This window comes from Falco cherrug, chromosome 9, assembly GCF_023634085.1.
Source record: "Falco cherrug isolate bFalChe1 chromosome 9, bFalChe1.pri, whole genome shotgun sequence".
NCBI lineage: Eukaryota > Metazoa > Chordata > Aves > Falconiformes > Falconidae > Falco > Falco cherrug.
The window spans coordinates 41,560,960-41,583,049 of record NC_073705.1 but is presented as its reverse complement, the minus strand read 5'-3'; the positions used below and the strand labels follow the sequence as shown (position 1 = coordinate 41,583,049).

The 22,090-nt window shown below is 43.0% G+C and overlaps 1 protein-coding gene across 3 annotated transcripts in view; it reads right to left on the bottom strand.

The window, feature by feature from the left end:
- RHOBTB1 (Rho related BTB domain containing 1) overlaps positions 1-20,683 on the bottom strand; it is a 54,686-nt gene extending 34,003 nt beyond the window's left edge. Inside the window, exons 1-2 of one of the 3 annotated variants that reach the window (XM_055720623.1) lie at positions 20,409-20,683; positions 16,190-16,288 (exon numbers count right to left, since the gene is read on the bottom strand). The gene's annotated coding sequence lies outside the window, so the exon portion shown is untranslated. The remainder of the gene's footprint in view (positions 1-16,189; positions 16,289-20,408) is intronic. The other 2 variants (XM_055720622.1, XM_055720624.1) reach the window with 2 other exon arrangements.
- Between the last annotated feature and the right edge of the window lie 1,407 nt (positions 20,684-22,090).

The window sequence follows — 22,090 nt, the reverse complement described above, 5'->3', positions numbered from 1 at the left end:
CAATGCTCAAGAGTATTTGCGAAAACACATAAAATTTGAGATTAAAGGGGGAAGGATCACTGGAAAAGCCTGATTCAACACTACTGGATTTCATGGTAATAAACTCCATGAAATCCCTGATTTGACTCTTATGTAATTAAAAGCATCAGAAGTTTGTACAGCATTGAACTACTGAACTGGCATAGGTTGTTACTGATTTTACACATTTATAAAGATAGGTGTTGACATTGTATGCTCTGTTTTGTAAGGACATTATTCTGAGCAGTGCTCCCAACAGTACAGAAGGAAAAAACCAAACAATAACCACCAAATGAGGCATTGTCCCAAATTTTGCTTGGGGAAAATATTTATCAAGTTTTACTAGAGCTACAAAGAAAAATATTCCAAAGACACTAGTGACCTTCTAGCACAGAGAGCTGTTGAATTCACTTTCTGTTCTTGTTTTCCTTCCAAAAGACAGAATCAGGCTCTTGTTTCTTGAACTTTATGTGACATTTCTCATGCATTTTCCTCTTTGTTAATCAGCAACGTTAGAAAGATACTATATGTGATTTTATTCACTCCCACATGTGGATCATTACAAGGAGAGTGAGACCTCATAATGACAGCAGGTAAAAAAAACCCAAAGACCTAAACACTGACTGGAATAGTAAATACTTCAGGGTGGCAGACCTCAGATAAACGCTACTTTCAGATCTTGGGTCAAGTTCTGCATTTATGTCTCAAATGCAAATTCAGCAACATTAACTGAATTGTGTAGAAGGCAATTAGACGTGGAGTTTACTTGTAATGTCTAGTGCCACAAAGAGACTCATTTGCAAAGAAAAAAATTTAAAAAGGAGAAAGAAATGCCATCTTGTGTCTCTCATGTCAGACAGAAAGGAAGGAACAGAAAAGCAGAATGGTGTAGGATGGGAACCAAAGGGAATCCATATTTTTATTGCACAAACCTACCTTCAGTAACAAAGGGCCTAACTATCACCACACATACTGCAGGCCGCACCAATTCCAGCTCACACACTGTGCCACCATTCACTCCGTCAGCACAAGATTTTGTGCTTTTATGGAAAATCAATCAGTGATCCAAGGGGGCATTCACACCAGTCTGCCTAGTCTTGCTATGAGCTGCCCTGCAAATCTGCTGTACGCAGCAAGGGCTTCTCAGCCTTTCCTTTCCCTCCCTCCCAAGCACATTCTACGTTTGTGTACTCTTCTAGCACGACACATGGGAGTAAGGGAGAAGCAAGTTAAACACCTGTTGCTCCTTTCCTACTTCAAGGCTTCTCTGTCCTTTCATCTCCTTCAGCACAGGGCAACATCTGGATGCAGAACTTATGCATTTTTCCAGTCAATAAAATGTATTAGCAAAGAATCAAACATCAGGATTTACTAGTCAAGTGATCAGGGCTTCATCTCAGCCTAATGCTCTACAGGATTTGTGAAGCTTGGAGTTTTAAAAGGGCGGGAATTTTAGAAAGCTCCCCAGAGCTAAGAATTGTTGTTTATCTCTTCTTGGATAAAAATACTTCTACACCTCTGAGCCTGCCCCAGATCTTATGCTCCTTAAGTATTATGTCACTTTAACAAAGAACTCCAGCACAAATATCAAACTTACCAAGTTATTTCCCCCTGTTAATAGCATATAGATACATTGTATACCTTAGACACAGAATCAGGCATACAAATCCAATATGTATATAAAAGAAAAGCATAACCTAATGGGAGAGGATCTTAGAAAACTATTGAAAATAAATCAGTCTGTTCTGTTTCCACGTACTGTGACTCCTTGTCCTGAAATGCAAATACAGCCTGTACAGAGATATGTGCTGTTCAATTGCTACTGACACTGAGCACTCACATGGCAACTCTTTAAACATAGTCCTAACAATGGTGTTTTTCTCCCCACGTGTTTTATTTTTGCCTAGAAAGACCAGCAGCTTAAGAACTCGCCTCAAGCACACTGAACAAATTTCCACCTCAGCTTCTATTACAGATCAAGCTGAACATTTGGCTTTGAATCAGCGGTGTGTCCTGAAATAGTACACAAACTGAGGATGAACAAAGTCATTGAGAATATTCTGGCATCATTTCCTTGCTCTCGCTGTGACCATATGCAGAGTTTCAAGGGCTTTCTTTTATTATTATCATTTATTAAACAAGTATATTGCTGCCTTGAGAAGCCTGAGCAGCGCCTTGACCAAGAGAAGGCAGCTGGGAGCTCTTGGGCTGGTCTGCCTCAGTCCGTCCGGTGACTGATTTCTCTTTCCTCTCGACGTTGGTTGCTACAACACCCACTGAAGGCTAACTGCAGAAATTAAAAGTCCACTAACGCCTGTCTCTACAGCCCCTTTCTAGGGCCCCCAAACAGGTCCCGACACAAACACCTGACAATCTGTGCGCTGGAAGACCCCCCAGCCGCCTCCTGCTGTTGTCACAGCAACCCACAACAGACTCCACGGCCACAGCGCGCGGAAAAGCTGCGGGAGAAACAGGGAGAAAGAGAAATCCTTCAGGTTTTTCGTAAAGGACACTGAAGCACCAAGCGCCAGGAGGTTTCTGGTTCCCACACACACCGTACCCGCTATTTGTGCCTTGCACCGTGTGGCCTCGCTGCCAGAGGAAGCCGGGCAGCTCCACCTCAGCGAGGGCTCTGCCTGTCCCGGCCCGGGGACCCCGTCTCCTCTCCCCCGACCAGCCGGGCGCGTCCCGACGGGCAGACGGGACGTGCCGGGCGCTGCCACCGGCGCCCTGGGGAGCCGCTGGCTGCCAGCCCGACCCGGCCCTGCACACGCAGCCGCGGAGGCTGCGCCGGAGGGTGGGAGGACGATCGCGCCCGGGCGACGCGGGACCTACCCGGGAGGGCGGGACGCCCGGCAGCCGGCGTGCTCGCAGCGGGGCTGGCCCCCCGGCCCCGGCGGGGCGGGAAGGGGGTGACAGCCGCCGCCGCGCCCCTTTCCCACTGCTCCTTACGGCGGCGGGGCAGCGCCAGCAGCCGGCCCGGCTCGGCAGGCGGGCAGCATGCCGCCGGCGCTCTGCCCGCCCGGCCCGGCCCACGGCGCTGACTCGGGCGGCCGGGCAGGGCACCGCCGGCAGGAGCCGCGCGCTGTGACGTCGGCAGCCCCGCGTGCTATTTTTAGCGCGGGGATTGGATTTCATTCATGAAACCGGGGCCGCGCGTAAAGGGGCGGCGGCTGGCGCCGCGCCCGCCGCCTCGGCCCATCCCGTCCCGTCCCGTCCCGTCCCATCCCATCCCGGCCCGTCCGGCGGCGCTGGCCCGCTGCGCACACAGCGCGCAAGCGGGGCCGGCTGCGCGGTGCGCGGCACGGCTCTCTGCCCCCGCCTCGCAGGGGAGAGGGCCCGGCACGACACTGGCCAACAATAAACGCACCTGTAGAGGCACACTCCATACATACTGCACACCCATAAACAGTGCAAAGGTCCCGACGGCATCCCTGGATAACCCCCTGCGTTGGGTGCGCAATTTCTTAGTGCAGGTGCTGCTGTTATGCTCTGAAGTGACTTCTCTCCGTTTTCACTAATATTTGAACCCTTCGTGTAAAACAGACGCGCACAATTAAACCACAACCCTCCTTCTCTTAAGCTGACAATCTAGGCTTGGAGTTTTCTAGCTAGCGAAGACAGCTGGAGGCAGCACTCACAGCTCAGCCCAGGTTCCCTGCTAAAACACTGCTCTCCAGCTCTTCAGTACCCCACTTGCCACCAACAAAAATGTAAATCACCATTGAGGGGCACAGGCACAACTGCTGCAGCTCGGGAACATTTTTGACATCATTGTGACTGTTGGAAAGAAAATATTCTCTTACAGCTACCCGGACTCACATATTGCACAGTCTTGCAGCAATACTACAGTCATTTTTTGGAAAGCATGTTATAAAGTTGTTCCAAAAACACCACTTCCAGTAACAGGTTAACAGCATCCAACTGCATTTGGTTATAGTCAATTACTTACATTTTTGAAATACCCAGAAGCCAAATTTACATTAACCAGGTCAGACTGAAACAATTTTCAATTGAGTACATCTATGTCAGAGCAAATTACAGATTGTGACTTCGTATCACAGGAGGCCAACTGGGTGCAGAAGAACAACGTGCATCACTGCAAATATTGTTACTTTCCTAACTGCACAGAGTTTGGATGGTAAAGACAAATGGATTAGAAACTGAAAAAAAACCTCTCAGCATCTGCTTGCAATCAAAGAAATATCAAATTGGTAATGCAGGCAACAAAAAGTAAAAAAAGATGTCAACAGATTTAAAATTTATAGTGTAATTACCTTCTATTTTTTAAGTTTCAAGCTCTACATGAACTACTGTTTCTTCCACAAAAAAAGGGCTAAAAATTTTCATTCTATGCCAGAACAACAATCCCTGTGTATTCACCTGTTTCTAGGACATATGACTTTTAGGAAAGCAATAGGGCCCAGGTTCATCCCACTTGGTTCAGAGGGCTGAGCAAAGCAAGGTGATAAAAAAGTGTCAGAGCGATAAAAAGGGTATTCCTTTTATTGGACTGTTTCAGTATGGCAGGTCTTAATTCCTTATTGGTACCTTTTTTCTACAGTCTAAATGGTCACTTTCTGAAGACAAATGACAGAGCTGGAACCCCATGTCACTATTTAAACATACCCAGACTATCACTGATGCAAACTGAGTGAATGTTGTTGTCAGAAAAGGTAAATTAGCATCACGTGGCAGAAAACTGGTATAAAGCAACCAGACATGCTCTGATACAAACTCAAGAAGTATTGGACTACAATAAAAACTAAACCAAAACAAAACCCAACACCAAAACACAAAAAACCAAACCAAAACAAACCCAAAACTCCAAGACTTTTAGATCTGCTTGCAAGCTTGTTACAGAGCTTTTCTACAGGAGTAAAGGAATAGGGCAGGAAGAAGGGAGAAGTGTTATTTTTAGTGCACAACAGTAAATTTAGCAACAAGAAAGATTAGTCAGGTGGTTAAAATGGGAAAAAGAGAAACAAGGCTTAGCTTTTGATGAGGATAAAGAAAAGGTTTCAAGTTTCTCTTTTTTTCTGTTTCATCAAAGGGTACCCAGAGCCTGGAGGCCTCTGCAGCTGTGGAAACAGCTACATGCTACTATGTAGTTTCCATTTTAATGACTGTCTACAGCAACTTTTACTATTTAGTGCCTTCCCACCACAAATGTATAACTTCTTACAAAATTCAGACTGCAGCTTTTCCAGCAAAGTATAAAATAAAACCCCAGGGCAGTCAGAAGCTCTCTGTTCTCTGACACATATTCCTATTGCATTGTATTTACATTTTCCCAAACTTTTCAACAAACAATTGAGTTTTGACCATAAACTTGAGTGACATACCTTGAGAAGTGTCTGGAATGGATCTCTAATAAGGTGTAGAGCAACTGACAGTTTCTAGGCTCTGATACAAGAAAGCATAGTAATAAACCACAAGTATTCCCACTGACTTTGCATAAGCATTAAAAATTTATGAGTGGTAAAGCTTTACCCAATTAGATGCTTAACTATTCCAGGTAGCCACATTGGATTTTTCTTTTTTATTTGTTTGTTTTCAGGAAGTATAACAGCTAGAGGAAGGGAGAAGGAAGTGAGTTCCATCTTTGCGAGTAATCCTAAAGGACATGGCATTGGACCGTGCTAGCATTTAACTACAGTCTGCTTTTGCCAAGTCTAAACAGCTTTCCAAAACATGATTATGGCCTGCCAAGAGTGCCCCATCATTGCATCTCCATTATGTGCTTTAAACACTGTCACACAACTTGGAGAAAAACTGGATAAAATGCAATATAACAAAAATCTAAAAATGCATTCACACCCATGGAGAATTGTACTTAGAATTATTTCTGTTTTGCTAAATCACAAAACACATTTGGAAGTGAAAATGTAAAGGTACATTCCCATATGCTCCAACATCTTATTTGTTACTCTAGGACTAATTTAACCTTTTGTTTTTGAGAATAGATTTCTCAGATGATTAAAAAACATCAGGAGAGAACATCAGTTGTACATAAAACGTAACTGAATTTACAAATAACATTTCTGCTCCTGGATCTGGACAGCTAGTATAACTTCAGAGGCTGCTCCAACATGCAGTGTTAGCAGAACTCCTTAGGGAACTGTCTACCAGCTCAGAAACACTGAAGCTCAGTGCCCTCAGGCCTTTCCATCCTCTGCACTCCTGAGACACCAGAGAAAGGCTCAGGAGTAGATAGGTTGGGAAAATACCAGTCAAGGATAACAGGAGCTGTAGGAAGAGGGAACTATACGTACTTACTTCAGCTTCTTTGTCAAAACTTCTGCAAGAGGAGGAAATGGACTAGCCAATGCTTCTTACCACCCCATCATAATCTAAGTTTGCTGTATCTGCAGAAGAATGGTAATCTAAGCATGGGAAGCCTGGGGTTTAGCTTTTATGTTACTGTTTACCAGCCTTCTGAGAAAGTCTACATCCCAGACCCACACACACTCAAGGCCATGGAAGCATGGGGTTTGGTACTAGAGGTCTAGGTAGGGTCTATCACAGATGCCTGCTTAAAAAAAAAAAAAAAAAAAAAAAAATCTAGTGTTGTGGCCCCTTGCTCCCTCTGAGGACCCACTCAAGCTTTTAATTCAGGACAACTGAGATTATTTCCCTTCTGCTTTAGGTAGTAACACCCAAGCACGAAGGCAGTTTCCTAAGACAAGTTACACACACTGACAACAGTCAACATGGACAGTTACAGGACCAGGCTTGAGTGTGTGATGACAGGACAGATCTGACATTGCAGAGGACACGTGGGAAAGTCCAAAACTGAAACAATAGTACAGAACAAATTAGAGTTCTTCTCTCCCTTATCCTGGAATGCAGGGGCCCTTCATATTAGGGGACTTTAAGAGCATGTTAGGATTAAAAGATTTTTAGCGGAAGTAAATGTAAATGCACAAGGAATTAAGTAAACCAAAGTCAGTCAAATTATCCTGTATAGGCACATGGCAATCTCACAGGGACAGAAGGTGCTCTCTACAGTCCATGAAACCATTTCAACAATACAAAAGAACATGAATGAATGATGTGCAACCAAAATGAGACATGTGGTACTTCAGTTATGGACTTCACCACCCATCCACCCGTTGTATGTGATGTGTAGCCTCAGCCAACTGGCAGCATGTGAATTAAAATATCAGAATTATCCAGCTCCTGTCATTGAAGTCTACTTTTCCCCCACAATTAGGCTTAGAGGCTTTAATTATGTGGGCAGATCAAAATAATTTCTAACTAGTTCTGTAATGGATTAATATATACTTCATTAGATTTTATCCATTAAAAATACACAAAGATATGTATCAAAAGAACTATGTAAATGCATATTCTATACACATTGAAATAAAATTCATTTCCTGTCAATACAATTTTTGTATCAGTGGGTTTGCATTCAGAACTGTAAGGTACCTATGCCAAATGCTTATGCATTCACAATTAGCTTTCTTTTAAAACTGTTCTATATTGTACACAGTCTTAGTTTCTCTTTGGTGTAATAAGGATGGGGTTTAACATTAGACATAAAGTACTTCTCTTTAGTGATGTCAACATCTATTCTCAGTCCACTGTGAAACTGATTAGGCCAGTTGCATCCCTTTTCATGTAACACATATAATATTATGTTCACTGCATGCATTAGACACTAACATAGACCACTATGCATTTATTTGTTAGGGTTTTTTTCAGTTATTCACTGAATGCTAAATATAGTGCAAGACCATCACCACTTAAGAAGCCTGCAGTGCACAGATTTTATTAGAGCATTCTATGAATGATATACAGCACCAGTTGTCTCCCTTATGAATTGCATTTCCACATTCTTTTTTCACTAGCAGAGAGATATAAAATGTTTAATTTATGCATACATTTTAAACAGCTGGGTAAAAAAGAAAGGGACTACCTAGAGAAGGAAAACACCAATACTTATAATTTGGAATAAAAACTAGATACCTACCATTTTTGCAGAGGGTTATATTTTAACAATGCTTTAGTTTTCAGTCTAATCACATGCAGGATGTTGACTTGTGCCTTCCCTCGCTTCCATATTTAACCTGCAAATTATAAGACCCTGCTGTCCCCACCTCATCCCACATGAGAATTCACAGTTTAGGTGGGAAGGGGACCCTGCACATCACCTAGTCCAACCTCCTCTGCAACACACAGCTAACTTCAAAGCCCGATCAGGTCAAGGATGGTAAGTCCACAGTCTGTTCCATTGCTCAGCTACTCACTATGAAATGTTTTTCTTTACACCCACCCAGTGAGAACCTTGATGCTACTTGTGACTGCTGCCTCTTGTCCTTTTTTGCAGCTGTGAGAAGAGTCTAGTTTCCCCTATAACTCCTCATTAGGTACCTGAGATAGTAATTAGACGGCCTCTTAGCCTTCTCTTCTCCCGGCCACATAAACAGCTCCCTCGGTGTCTCTGTGTACATCTTGTGTTTCAGTCCCCTAACCGTATGCGTGGCCATCCATTGCACTCTATTCAGCCAGTCAGTCTCTATTGAAACTGGAGACAGTACTTCAGATGCAGCCCTCACAAGCGCTGAGTAGAGGGGAATAACCACTGCCACTGACCTCCTCGCCACACTCATGCCAACGCAGCCCAGTATGTGGCCAGCCTTTGCTGCTGGGAGGGCACTCTGCTGAGTCAGGTATGTCTCAGCTCGCTCACTCGCGCTGCCAGAGTCTCTCTCATGAAACCTTAGAAAACTCTATTACTGCCTTCAGGGCTGCACTTCCCTTCCGAGAGGCTCCTTAGGCTGGTCTTAAAAGGGAGTGGATCCACTTGAATAGTCCCAGTTTGCAAAGTTAGGCATACCAGGATACAATTAAGCAAAATAAAATTTTGGCTTAATATGAAGAACAGCAAGAGAAACAGCTGAACTGTTATGTAAGGTTGTCCCAAGGGAAGCAGTGGCAGAGTTATGGCTCACTGCATTCACAACCCAGAGAGGACAAGGCTGCATGAATTTGTTGGACAGCACAGTTTTGTATTAGATATGTAAATTTTTTCAGTGGTAACAAGTTCACAACAGCTTGTATTTGCCATATTCCCTGCTGCTAGATCCTCAGAACTACAATGTGGTAAGAAAGATTTAATCAGCTTATAAGAACAGTTCCAAAAAGAAGCTAAATGGGAGGAACTGGCTAGTAGGATTTCTTCTTGAATGTGTGCCATTTTTCTGTTTGGCAAGGGAATGAAACTGGAAGTGATTGCAAAGTGTCATAAGATTCTTTCCCAACTATCCAAAGCATGCCTGCTTTATCAGCTATTTCCAGCATTTAAGGGGTTTTTCAAGGTACAGGAGATTAATCTTCAAAATCAAAGGTTTTCACTCAATCTATTGGAGCATTACATTTTATGAAGCTCACTAACCAAAATTAAGGGTAATGTTATGTTTAACACAGCAGTTGGACTAATATGAGAATTATTCTGATGTCTTGACAATTCTGTACCTAGCTACTGCCTCTGTTCACAAATTGGGACATACCAGAAACATATTTTCAGCCCCAAATAACTCTTTATTACCGTGCCACAGGACAAGGTTCACACGTATATGAAATGTTAATCCCAGGAGAAAATCCTCACCTTGGAGAACTGACTTCATGTCTGCACTATGTTATCCAATTATCTCACCTGTAGTGCTGACATCTACTTAACTGTTCAGAGTTTCTTAAAACGTTTCTGCTATTTAACCAGACATTAATGGAATGAAAAGAACTTCTTTGTGAAATGAATGAGAGTCACAGCAAACATCAGCTGGGGAAGATTTTCTGTCTGTCTGACCTTCTGGGTAGCTGTCTGTCTCTGTCCCTCCTCTACGTAGATCAGACAAAATGCACTTCTGCCCAAGCACCGAGATTCAAAGAGACAGTGATATCTTGGAATCCTTTTATACTATAAAAGAAGGTTTTCAATGGCAAAAAAAGTCTTTGCTTCTCATCTCGATCCGAGGTATTGAGCTTTAAAAGCCATATATAAATGGATCAGCTCTCATTCTTTAAAGCATTGTAAATGCTCTCCCTGCCCTTCAAGGTTTGTAAAAATCACCTAATGTATGAAAAACTAGTATCTTACATGCAGAAGGATACAAATTGTAGACCAAATTCTAGGAGCTGAAATACTGGTCAAAGACTGCATGAATTCTACAGGAGCAATACATAGAGATCTCTACAATCACATGCCACTACTGCTCTGAATTGCTTATACTGGTGCTATTAAGTTATCACGAGGACAAGTCTTTTACACAGATCTTTAATTACAGGAACTGGAAGGAGTAGGGTAGGGGTGGTGAGGGGAAGAGAAGAAAAGTGGATTTTATCTTCTTTTTCACAGTTGCCAAAGGCTAGTATTGTTGGTCTCTGAATCACTGCTTATATACAAGAACAGCAGCCAACATCCATATTCTGATCTTTATAGGGTGTCAAACCAACAGAGCAGGATTAAACAGTAGAATCAAGGGCAGCTTAATCTCATCACCACTAATCTTTGAGAAACAGCCTTATTAACGACAACTTACTCTCCTGCACCTCTGTCCCATAGTTAGCTAGATGTGAAAGACCCCAGTTATGGTTTAAAAGCCTGATATAAATCCTACTAAAAATGATGGCTAAAGTTTCCGCTGACTTCTCCATGTTTCAATTCAGGTGCTAATTCATGAAGAAAAAGTCCATAGAACTAGTTGCCACATGCTTGTCTTGGAAAGATGAAGATATATAACTTAAAGCAGCTGAAACCAAACAGTACAGAATGAAACACCTATCACTTTAATATTTTTTCCACTACACTGTTCAAAGAATGTACTGGTTCGGCTTACAAATTCCATATGCACACACACCCCTCCCCCAAGATTACAGTGCAATTCTTCATTTATTTTTAATAGTATGATTTTGCACAATAGCAACACTGTGGCTTTAGTCACTCAAGTTCCAAATTCTAAGTCTGAAACTTCTATTATATTCTGCATATTCTCTACTTTTGAACCATTTTTTTTTTTTGAAAGAGAAAGCATTTCCAGGGTAAGATCATGCGCCTTTTGCAACCATTTACATTTAGTCATGTTTAATGACATGATTTAGTTACACTAGCACATATTGCCTTGCAAAGACTGCACTTTTGCAAGACAAACTTAAATTCAGTGAGTTAGACTGGATTATACCAACACAAGGTTTCCACTGTCCAAACACTGCTCATATATTTTAGTAGTTTCCTTCAATATAGAATCATAGAATCGTTTAGGTTGGAAAAGACCTTTAAGATCATCAAGTCCAGCCATTAATCCAGCACTGCCAAGCCCACCACTAAACCATGTCCCTAAACACCTCATCTACATGTCTTTTAAATATCTCCAGGGATAGTGGCTCCACCACTTCCCCGGGCAGCCTGTTCCAATGCTTGACAACCCTTTCTGTGAAGATTTTTTTTCCTAATACCCATTCTAAACTTCCCTTGGTGCAACTTGAGGCCATTTCCTCTTGTCTTACCACTTACAGAATTATAGAATCGTTTAAGCAAATCTAGTTGTCACTTTACTGTTTTCCCACAGAGTCAAGGGCTTTGATCATATGCAGAAAGAATATTACCATGGTGTGTTCTGATGGACAACCTTCTCCCCCTAAAACAATTTCTATAAATTCTTAGCAAAACCATGTAGCTTAAGGATAATGGTAATTGCAGAAATTGAAAAGGAATGCACACAAGTGATTCTAGGTCTAAGAAACAGAGAATGAAGACAGTTTGCATGTTTCACTGCAGGATGCTTGATGAGACTTTCCCAAATTATGTTTATTAGGAATAGCGACCAAAAAGGATTCTATTTTTTTTTAATGCTACCATCCAAAAGCCATCAATCATGAAAGCACATATTTCTTGCACATATTTGCAGTTTCTACAGAGGGTGTGGAACATACTACCCCCAGGAGCTGTCAAAGTATCATTATTACAGGCTTGAAATAGAGATTTTGCAAAAGACACAGACCTTAAAGGATCCAAGCTACTATGTATACTGTGTGATTTGCAAAGTATGGAGAAATAGACATCACTTCCCAACTACACATATGTAAACAGATAACTGCAGCATTTAAATATGTCAGCAGTAGAATTTACCTTTGTAAAATTAAAAACAAGCTAGAACCACCAGGAGTGGTTTGAACTTAATCAGGCATTCAGGGAGCTTTAATAAAAAGTATTCCAGTGCCTTGACATTTCTCATGCACTCATTGCTTGGAAGTTATATTGCCAAAGTATCATGAAATCTACTGGTTTTTTTTCTTTTTCAATACAGTAGCAAGGCATGCAGCTTTTTATTTTTAAAGAACCCTTTACAGTCTTTTCTGAGTCAGGCAAGAAGTCCTTTTCCCAGGTAAGGGTAGAGGAGATCTGCTACAAAGGTATTAATCTCATTTGCTCCCATACATATTGGCAAAAGTGCTAAAGCAGGGTGCATTTTGTAGCATTATACAGCCTCAAATGAACTGAATACCTCCCACATCATCTCCAAAATACTTTTGCAGGAAAAAGTGAATTATTTACAGAAGCAACTGCCTACAAAATTTTGTTAAACTGTATCTGTTAGGGAAGACAAACATTCCTCCACAATTCCAATTTAAAATGGGTGAACAGCACTTATTTTTTACAATAGGCTTCTGGCTGAAATTCAGAACTACAGCTAAAATACTACTATACTATTATTGTAAGAGAAAGCTGAGAATTCCTTATTTATAGTGTTGCCAGTGGGAACCACTGTTGCAAACACACAAAGAAAGGAGGATAAAAGAACCAAATTCACCCCTGCAGAAATTCCAGTGGAGACAGTTGCATTGCCTCAAGAAAAGCCTGACCCACCAGTATTTTCCTTAGAAGACTGGGAAGTATTTTTTGAAATGTTCTTTGTTTAGTGACCAATAATCTGCATAAGTGCAAATGAAAACACGTACCTGAAATAGAAGAGACAAATTTAAGTACTTCAGGTTTTAAGCAATAGCAATAAATCAAGAACCGAAACATGGATAGTCATAAGGGCAACAACACGTGTATCTATCTCAGGTGTAAATGGTACACGTTGGTCAGGACAATTATTGGAACTCCTGCCCATTTAAAACCCCATGTAGAAGCACATTTCACCACTGACAAAGCAGTGAAAACAAGCAAGTATGTAAAGTTCAGGTGCTGTTACCGTACTAAGTATGTTTTTATTGCTGCAAATCTCGAGAGTGCTAGGCCCTTGCTTCCATAAGTGAGAGACAGGAAATTCCAGTTGGCAAGAGGATGCTCTGGGGTGACAGCACTGCTTTTATATCACAACTTGGATTTCTTTTTGCTTAAGCTCCCTGAATGGGCATTTCAGGGCTACATCATCGCTTTCTTCATTTCCCACCTAACAATGACAAAGAATTGTTTACAGATTCTGCACAGGTGTTGCAAGAATCATTCTCCTTTGTCAAAAGCACAGGAAATCTCATGATGAAGTTAGAAACATGCTTAGTACAGGATTTCAACACTCTGTGATAGACAGTGCTAGAAACATAAATTTAATTACAAAAATTAAAAGCAAACAGCAACGCTGCCCCCTCCCCCCACACCCCAACCACGGAGGCACAGCAGTCCCCCCCAGTTTTCTAATCTGTAGTCACAAGCAATCATAAGCAAGCAATTGTAAAAAACAGCTCAAGCAGTTTTAAAATTTTAAATTTGCTCTACTACATTTGATTCTACTCAAGGTTACTGTTTCACACACACAATTCTGTTGACTTTGCACAGTCCAGAACTTTGCATTTAACTATCTGAATTGCCAGCAAAATTAAATTGCCAGACTCTGCGTTGCAGTGGCCAACACACATGTACCTATTTTATTCCACTGACTGTGGAGAAAGTAATCTCCGAGAGAGCAGTAGCTTCTTTAACCAGAGAGCTAAATTTACTACTACTTGTCTCATAATGCCTCAAGTGACACAGAAGCCCATAAGCAAATAAGCCGTGACTGGGATATTAAGGAGCAAATAGCACCTCTACAAAGACAAGCCTTCCACAGATGCAGCATTTTCCTACTCAAGCACATGACAGCAAGTTAACTTTTGTCCAGACCTACAGATATGTTCTCTTCAAGAAGCGAGACCCGATCACAGAAGAAACAAACCAGTGTGGAAACAGCAAGTTTCCAAGAACATTATTCTGTAACTTAATTACATAAGCTGTGCATGTTACTCAAAGTCATTTAAAGAAAGAAAATCAGGCTGGGAAGTGAGACTTGATGCTGGGAGCAGAGGTGAAGAGATATTGGGGTTCTTAGGTGTGTCATTTGCCTTAATATGCCATTTGCCTTTGTGATGCTGAGATCACTCGGTGCATATTAAATAATTCATAGCATCACAACTTGCATACATGTAATATTATATACTGGCTTTCAGGAACTGCATTACCTATAAAATGACTTCTATTTTTATTCACAAAGTATATGCTTGTCTTTGATAATGTGCTGGAGAGGGCTCATTAAATTACTAATGTAACTATTAAAGCTATAAAATTACCAATTTTGAGGGATCAATTCAAAGCACATTGAGATAAGCATAAATCCAAAGTAAACCAAGTGTCTCTTCACTTCAGTGACCCTCCTATGAGGCTGTGAATGCTGAAATCCCTTTCTACCAACAGCATTAACTCCTTCTACACATGACCCTCCACGGCCGAAACACTGAAGAAGTTATTCCTAGGGCTCATGAAACATTCTGTTTGGTAGTACATAATGATGGGGGGGAACATTTGGTTTGTGTTTACTTTGAAATCCCAGGGGAGAGATTGCTCCCTAAGCTTCCTGACATGACGCTTATTTTTATTCACATTGTCACTATGTTTTCCCATGAACAAATATTTATACTTCAGAGGAAACGTCTCAGTAACATGTATCAGGCAGGATAAGCAATGTGTTCACTTCCCTTCCCTTGATTATGAGAAAGCAATTTTGCTTACATGAGGAAGTAAATAAATAGATTCCCTAGAGATGCCTGGGAAGGGGTCACTCTTGCAGGGAACCAGTCTTGAAAATATTGGCAGCATGTCACTGTGTTGCATGACCTGTAGAGATTTCATTTGTAATTGCAAGAAATTAATAAATCAAAGATTGTTTCCTTTGTTCAGAGAAGCAGACCATTCTTGTACAATCCTGTCTCAAAATATTTTCCTATTTTGACAGATTTTAGTAGCATGTTATGTTCCTATCTGATTATAGCATCCATTTAATACATATGGCAAGATATGAATCCACCTTTAGTTAATGCTTCTGAACATATAACAGACTGGGAAGATTAATGGGTGAAAGCGACCTAATTTCATTGACTACTCAAAAATTTGAGCAGGGGGCTGGACTACATTGACCTCCCGAGGTTCCCTACAACCCGAATTTTCCCGTGTTTTATAGAATTTATTTATTTAAAAATAAACCAATGTGTTTTATTTTACTAACGTACATGCTTACTATATGAACCCATGAAAATCTGGATGTGGGACTCAGTAAAAGCATTATTAATAAGCACCTGTAATTCAGGCTGGCAACAGCCCAACCTTGTCTGTAGTCTGCACCGAACAAGAACAGAGAAAGCTGCCTGGTTGCATGAAAGAGTACCTGCGTATTTGTGGTACAAATTCTTTCTTCACCCCAGGATCTCACTCATTTCCTGTATCTGCAGTTAGTCTGTGTAAGTATTCACTCTTGAAAATGAGACTTAGCAGCTTCCGTTTCTTTGATGCTTTGAAGAAAAGCTTAACATTGGGTCAAAAGCTACTATGTGCAGAAGCCACCCTTTACAACTCTGCAACAATGCAGATCCTTTATACAGTTGCTTTTATCTACTGGAATATCAGAACAAAGATGACTAATCCTGTAAATGAAAGTATTAATTCTAGGACTTTTCAATTAAGACCTTCAGTACAAGGTTCTCCAAGTCACATAAGCTAAAACTTTAAAATTCCTGACCAAAAGCTGCTAGACAGAGCAGCAGTGGTGACAGACAACAACAAGTGAAACGAACCTGGGTTGGTTTTTTTTTTTTTCCTCTTTTTTTATTTGGGTGTCCTGTCCAGTGTCCCCCCTGTCCCCCCTCCCCCAGCCCCCCCTTCTTTCTTTCTTAATTTCTCCCCAGGAATACTTACCTCACAGGAGAAAATAATGTTCATATCCATTTTTAACAGGTTGATCAAAAGCAGAATTCCAATAAAGATATTTCAAATCTTTCTCTTATTGTGGCACTCCTGAAGGGGAAAGGAGAGAAAAAGAAAAAAAGGAAAAAAAAAAAAAAAAACCAGAAAAAGAGAGACAAAATAAATCTCACCATTTTAAACCTAAAATTACAACACATCCAATAGCAAAAACATCTCTTATGATCCATTTTATATTTTAAAACAAGCCTGCTTGGTAAATAAAACAGTCTTTCAAAGTTTTAAACAGGTAAATTGAGTATCTGAACTAAAATACCAACTGTTCACTCCAGTGCACTGAAGTAATGGGTAATTAGATGAGCTTTTGAGCATAACTGGAGACTGACACAGCTCTGTTAAAAAAAGCATGTTCTTGAATATTTTCCCCTCTGTATTTACACTTAAATAATAATCAATAACCTTATGTGTCAGAACCAAACACTGAAACACTGCTGTATCACAATTAACCAGGTCTTCATAGGTTACCTAACAGACTCTGAGGAGGGGTATTTTGCCCAATTTCAAGAAGGTGACAAGACTAAACTACTAGCTGACAGCTTGATGCTATGTGTATTGGGACTTCTGCGTTGCTTCTACCTTTGTCTCAAATGAAATTAATTATAAAAATGCTTCATTAGGTTTGGTAAATGTCTGTACTATTGTGGCTTGGTTGTCATCCAGGAGCAAGGCTGAAGTTTTCCAGGAACCTAAGGTGGAAGCAACATTGATTTCACCTCAGACACTGCCCTAAAAGCAATGCTCAAAGATACAAGTAGCTTTCAGAGGTTTCATGCCAGCTTGAAAAGTAGAAGTGAAATGCAAATTCTTCAGCTGAAGAGACTAGTAGCCTTCTTAGCTTTTCTAGGCACTTCTTGATCCTTATCCGCAACATTTCAGAGTTGAATTTAGGACTAAAGTTAGTTTCTCACAAAAAGTCCCACCTTCTGTAGATACCCTGCACAAGTAAACAGTGAGGGAGAACAGAAAAAATGAGGTAGCACCTCATTACACTTTTGTTGAATAGGCTTTGTGGGTGGCAGATGATAAGTTATTTGCAGCTTCTTTCAAACTACCCTTTTTTTGAGAAAAAAAAAAAAAGGATCTGATTTATCTGATCATAAACTCAGTGCTTTGTCTGGTTTTATTTCACTGAGATATCATACATTTCAACCAGCCCTTCTTTCCATTGCCCTCCTTAAAATCTACAGATAAGGCATCCACAGATACATTGGGAAATTTCTCACTCTCAAACAGACATGCAAAGCCCTTCCACCAGCTCAATCATATTTCTTTTTCAGAAATCATTATTTACAGTATTGTTCTATTAAAGGCCACACTGAGACTCTCCTGCTTGCTAAGACTTTTTTTAATTATTATGCTGTAAAGTCAGACCAGTTGTTTGAAAGGTGTAAGCAGACAGAAATGTAGTTTAACCTGATTTTCATCATTACTAAAGCATAAAAGTTCCACCTAACAGAAAAACAGTTTCTGGCTTCCATCCCCCTGTCCCTTAATCTCACTTCTGCTTTCTGGTTTTGTGGATGGGACCACAAAAGAAAGGTTCTAATCTTAATTAGCATTGTGCTGCCTGATTACTACCTCTAGCTATAAACATCTTCCCTACTATGGTAGCGGAAGCAGATCTTCTATTTCTATGATGACCTGCACTCAGAATAGAGCAGCTAAACCTTACGTGCAACTTCCTTATCTTAGTCTTGAGGCACTTACAGCCAAGAAGAGCGAGCTGGCTTTATGTGACTCGCTCTGCACGCCTGCAACAGAGAGCACCAGTAGTGGCCATGGCAGTGCCATTCCTTCTCTCTCCCATCCGGCTCCTCGCCCAGGCAGGCATTACCTGGACTAGTGCTCATCCACAATAGCAAGTGCACTATAGTGCTGCCTGCAGGACATGCAGTAAGGTCACCATAAGCCAAGGGAAACTAAAGCCAGCTGGAACAAAGAGTAATTCAGTGAGGGATATGCTTATATGGTTTAGTTCTCCAAAACGGGGAACTTCCCTTAAACTGATGGAAAGGGGAGGAGCAGGTGGTTGTTGCTGCAGGTTGGCAGGTGATACAACCGCAGAGCAAACCAGGCCCAGAAGGAATGCAGATGAGACCGTGTGGAATGCTCAGGTCCCTGGATGGCTTCTTGGAGCCAACAGGTCATGTATGATGTGGCCTAGGAGACTCTTCTGCTATGGACAAGTCACTCCTCTAACACAATGACAGCACAGAAAACTCAAGGAAAATTCAGCTCAGTTTTCTCCTCAAATCCACGCTAGCTTCACCTTTGGGTTGTTCAGTAGCCTAAGTTGATCCGGTATCTTTTTCTCCCACAGTTTCTTTAGTTTTTTTAAGATTATTACCAAACTAACAATATTGCAGAAATATATCCTCTCAGCCTCCTTAAGAGCTGCCTTTTACTAGTCTATCATCTCTATGTATTGGTTTTGTACTTCTGTAACATCACACATTTTCAATATATCTGCCCAAAATCTCTTCAACAAACTCTTGAGTGATTACACGGAAGAAAAGTAACTGCTTACAAGCACGATGTTTCTGCTTTATTTAATATGGTCTTACTTCAAACTTCTGCCTTTAAAAGTTGAGATACTGGAAGTTCAGGTAAAAGGAAGAGGAGAACCTTAGCTCGCTGCTGTAATCTTTACTATGACACACCTCACTTACTGTACATTACATGGTTGAACAGACAGTAGAAATTTTACTTCCCATTGATTACGAAACCAACATTTCCTCTCAACGTATTTTCAAACATTTATGTTCCAGAAGCCATAATAAATGCAAGTGTTTTGCCCTTCCTACTTCAGTTTAGGTAAGTGGGCTTTTTCTAGGGTCTCCCTTGGAGATAAAAGACATTTTTTCCTGCATTGATTACACAGACAAAAGTAAGTTATGACATGTGATGTAAGTACCTTTATTTAACTAAGTACAAATGGCATTTGGTGTGAAGTTGACAATCAGATTCTAAAAGAAGATAGGATACTATGATTGCCACAAACCCTACCTCAGGAGCACCCACAAGAACTCAGTTAAACAGCTGCTAAACAAAAACGTATGTACTAAAGCTGGACTTTCCTACACTCCCCAGGTAGGGAAAAGTTTTGCCCTTTTCTCACACCTCTTTTTTGAGAGCTGCAAAAGAGATGGACTGGGTATGGCCCACTGCTTCTCCCCCAGAGGTCCCCAAGAGAACAGAAGGTGCTCTCTTCCTTCCTCCTCCTGCCAGCCTTTTTGGGGATACGTCCTTCCTCACAACCAGCTCCTCTTGTATCCGGTTTTCTACATGCATTTGCCCTCTGTACCAATTGCAAATTTCATTCATGTAATGCAGAGACCCATTAATAATTTAAGATTAAAAAGGAACCTCAGGGCAGGAATATTCCATTTTTGCTCATGCGATAGATGTTACTTTGCTAGTACGTCAGCTCAAGTTATCTTTGTGCATGCTACGTTAATTCATTAAATTGCTTTTCAAACAAAGCACATTCAGAAAGCGCCTGGAGAATCTATAGGAGAGGAAAGTTTAATTTTTATGGCGAATGTGCCAGACCAATATCCAGAAGGAGAATTACGAACAGATTTGAGTTATGTCTGTCAAGTTTTCAAAGAGCCAGAATAAATCGTATGAAGAAGTCCTCTGAACGAACAAGTAGAAGTCCTACCTGGTGCAGTGTGCTGGGATATTTACACACTATTTACACCGCGTTCAACCAGAGAAACGACACATACACCTAACGGTATTTAGCGGCTCAGCAGCGTTGCAGCAGGACCGCCTCCACAGCCCCGCGAGCTGGCAGCGGTTTTAGCCGCACCGGCGGCGCCCGAGCGGGCCCGGCAGGTGCCGGCCGTGCCCTGGGGCAGGGGGCGGCGGCCCCGCTCAGCGGCCCGGGGGAGCCGGGGGCTGCGGTCCGGACCTGCCCTCGCAGGGGCTCAGCGCCGTCCCCACCCCGCGGTGCCACAGCCGCCCGCCGCTCCTTCTGCCCCGGCAGCTTCCCGCCCGCCTCGGCTCCAGCGGAGCTCCCGCCCCGGCCGACCGCAGCCCCGCTGGCGTCACCCGCGTCCCGACGCCCCCGGCCCGGCCAGCGCCCCGGAGAGACTCGGGCAGAGTCCGGCAGCGGCGCCCGCCCGCCCCGCGGGGCCGCGCGTCTCACCTGAGCGCGGCGCGGGACCCGCCGAGGACTGGGTAGACGCGCCAGCCGCCGCCGCCGCCGCCCGCAGCGCTCTGCCCGTCGCGGCCCGCCTCCCCGGCGGCGCTCTGCTCTGCGGCGCGTCCCGCCCTGCCCTGCCCGGCCCTGCCCGGCCGGCGGGGAGCGGAGCGGCCGGCGCGCCCCAGCCAGCCAACCAGCCCCCCGGGGCGGGCTGCGCCGGGCCGTCACGTGAGCACGCTCGAGCACGCGGTGCCGTTACGGCCGTTACAGCCGCGCGCGGCGGCGGCGGGAAGCGGGGGCGGGGGGGGAGGAGGGGGCGGGGCGGTGCTGCGCTCTGTGGTGCCGCGCACCGCCCTTCAGGTGAGGTGCGACGTCTCCTGCCGGGCCGGAGCGGCTGTGGCAGCGCCCCCCGCCGGGCTCGGCGCCCCCTCGGGCCGTCCTTCCTGCCCGCGGGAGAAATCGCTTCCAGGAATTGAGGGGCTGCCGGCTCAGGAAATCCTGCGAGGCCCTGTGAGGGGAGCGGCCGTGCCGGCGGGGCCGGGCTGGGCTGGGCCGTCCCCGCAGCGAGGGGGTGCCCGGTCCCCCCTTCGCTGTGCCAAGCAAGGACACCCGTGCTCTGTGTAAGCACATGCGTTACAGAATGCTGAATCCGACTGCGGGATCAGGGTCTGTGTGCCTCTATAGAGCGTGCATGCTTCTGTGTTCAACATTTCTGTCAGCTGAGTAAAATCACACTGCACTGTTCACCACAGTTTCCCTACAAAGAATTTTCGTGCTGAATTGTTGCTAAAAAGCAACATTGAGTTTTGTTTTCCTGCCAGGATGCTTTCCCATTTACATTGCCCTCAGGGTGTCTGACCTCTGCATCAATAATACGCTGACAGAAGTCTTTAAAGAGAACAGTAGTGGGAAGTCATAAGTAATCCAGCACCGTACAGTATGTAAAAGGGTTGTAGAGCATATTGCTGAAATGCTTAAGTAAAGTTTGAGGAATGGCCCTGTAGCCAGGTATTACAGGGATTCTCTGTTTTCTGGATGTCTTGGACTCGATTTCCCACCCTGGGTCTTTCTGTTTGTGGGTTCAGGAGTTTGGAGGACTATGGAGGCCAGGCACTCAGCTTTGGTACACTTGCCAGTGCTTCATGTCACTCAGCAGCGACATTTAATGTTGGTTATGGCGAGTTTCTGACAACACAGCTCTTCCAGGCTAAAGAAACAGTGATACAGGGCCTAAAGACAGCAGGAGATGTCAAAATGCTGTCCTATTTGAGTGGCGGAGATCAGGCATCCTGTTTAGAACTAATGAACCTAGCCCCCAGATCATGAAAACCAGAACAAAAGTGGGGTTCGTTGAATTTTATTTCTTCTGATGATGATTTTTATTTCATATACTTTCCTGTGGAGTCACAAAGGCCTTGAGGTTTACTTGCTGTGTACTGTATCCATACTGTTGTATACGTGCATAGTGTGTCAATACATACCATATCAATATGCTGAACTGTGCAGCAGGGTGAATTAGCCGGTGTGGAACTCCATGCTGCTGTGGACAGACTGCCTTCAGCACATCAGTCATCACTTTAGAGTACTGTCAAGCATGGGCATACCCTCTGCCTTAACTTTGTAAAAGAAATGTGGGAGGATAATCACAGGATTCCAGGAGCTGGGCCTTTAAAATAAATGACACT